Raw genomic sequence first — 2263 nt, forward strand, 5'->3', positions numbered from 1 at the left:
GCAAATGGAAGAAATGACAAGGTAAAAGATTGAACCAAAGATTTCAAAGAGCAGCTTGAGAAAACAAAGCCAATTACTGTTATGAAATGTGCAAAGACCTGGAGTTAGAAAACCAAAAGGGAAGAACATGCTTGGCATTTCTCAAGCTGAAAGAATTGAGGGAAAAATTTAAGCCTCGAGTTGCAAGTTGAAGGATTCTAAGGGCAAAACCTTTAATGATGGAGGGAATATCAAAAGAAGATGGAAGGAATACACAGAGTCACTGTACCAAAAAGAACTGGTTGACCTTCATCCATTTCAGGAGGTGGCATATGGTCTAGAAGCAATGGTACTGAAGGAGGAAGTCGAAGCTGCAATGAAGGAACTGGAAAAGAACAAGGCTCCGAGAATTGATGGAATACTCATTGAGATATTTCAACAAATGGATGCTGCACTGGAGGCACTCACTTGGTTATGCCAAGAGGTTTGGAAGACAGCTACCTGGCCATCTGACTGGAAGACATCCATATTTGTACCCATTCCAAAGAAAGGTGTTCCCACACATTGTGGAAATTATCCAACAATATCATTAATATCACATGCCAGTAAGATCTTACTGAAAATAACTCAAAAATGGTTGTAGCAATATATTGACAGAGAACTTCCAGAGGTGCAAGCTGGATTCAGAAGAGAATGTGGAACAAGGGATATCATAGCTATTGTCAGATGGATCTTGGCTCAAGGAAAAGAATACCAGAAAGATGTTTACTTGTGTTTTATTGACTATGAAAAGGCATTTGATTGTGTGGATCATGACAAATTATGGATAACATTGAGAAGAATGGGAATTCCTGAACACTTGATTGTACTCAAGAGGAACCTGTTCCTTGACCAGGAGGCTGTCATTCAAACAGAACAAGGGGACACTACATGGTTTAAAATCAAGAAGGGAGTGCATCAGAATTGTATAATTTCCCCACACTTATTCAATCTATATGCTGAGCAAATAATCTGAGAAGCTGGACTATATGAAGAAAAAAGTGGTATCAGGATTGGAGGAAGAATCATTAACAACCTGAGATATGTTGATGATACAACTTTTCTTGCTGAAAGTGAGGATGACTTGAAGCACTTACTGATGAAGCTTGAGGAGCACAGTCTGCAGTATGGATTACATCTCAACATAAAGACAAAAATCCTCACAACTGGACCAAAAAGCAGCATCACAATAAATGGAGAAAAGATTGAGGTTGTCAAAGAATCCTTGTTGCTTGGTTCTAAAATCGATGCCAGTGGAAGCAGCAGTCAAGACATTAGACGACATGTAGCACTGGGCAGTTCTGCTGTGAAGGAACTCTTTCAAGTGCTGAGGACCAAGGATGTCTCTCTCCTTGAGGACTAAAGGGCAACTGACACAGGCCATGATATTTCCAGTTGCCTCATATGCATGTGAGAGCTGGACAATGAATAAAGAAGACCGAAGAAGAGTTGATGCTTTTGAGTTGCGGTGCTAGCGAAGAATGCTGTAAGTACCATGGACTGCTAAAAGAACTAACAGATCTGTCCTGGAGGAAGTGCAGCCGAGATGCTCCTTCGAAGTGAGAATGGCCAGACTTCGTCTCACCTACTTTGGTCACGTTGTCAGAGCGGACCATTCCCTCAAGCAGAATGTCATGCTTGGTAAGGTGGAGGGTCGATGAAAGAGGGGAAGAACTTCAACGAGATGGAATGACATGGTGGTTGCGACAATGGGCTCAAGTATAGCAAGGATCATGGAGCTGGCACGGGATTGGGTGGTGTTTCATTCTGCTTTGCAGGGGGTCACTATGAGTCAGAAACAACTGGACGTCACTTAACAACAAGAAAAACAATCAACATCAATGGAAGCAGCAGTCAAGACATCAAACAACTTATTGCATTGGGCATATCTGTTGCAAAAGACCTCTTTCAAGTGATAAAGAGCAAAAATGTCTCCTTGAAGACTAAGGTGTGGTAACCCAAGCCATGGTATTTTAATCACCTCTTATACATATGAGAGCTGGATAATGTATAAGGAAGATAGAAAGAGAGTTGATGCTTTTGAATTTTGGTGTTGGAGAAGAATGCTAAGAGTACCATGGTCTGCTAAAAGGACTAACAAATCTGTTCTGGGAGAAGTACAGCCAGAATGCTCCTTGGAAGTGAGAGTGGTCTGACTTCATCTCACCTACTTTGGTCATGTTGTCTGTAAGAACCATTCTTTGGAGGATATCATGTTTGATAAAGTGGAGGGTCAACAAAGAAG

The sequence above is a fragment of the Orycteropus afer genome, unplaced genomic scaffold (genome assembly GCF_000298275.1).
Source record: "Orycteropus afer afer isolate SDZICR_OR568_19922 unplaced genomic scaffold, OryAfe1.0 scaffold00560, whole genome shotgun sequence".
Taxonomy (NCBI): domain Eukaryota; kingdom Metazoa; phylum Chordata; class Mammalia; order Tubulidentata; family Orycteropodidae; genus Orycteropus; species Orycteropus afer.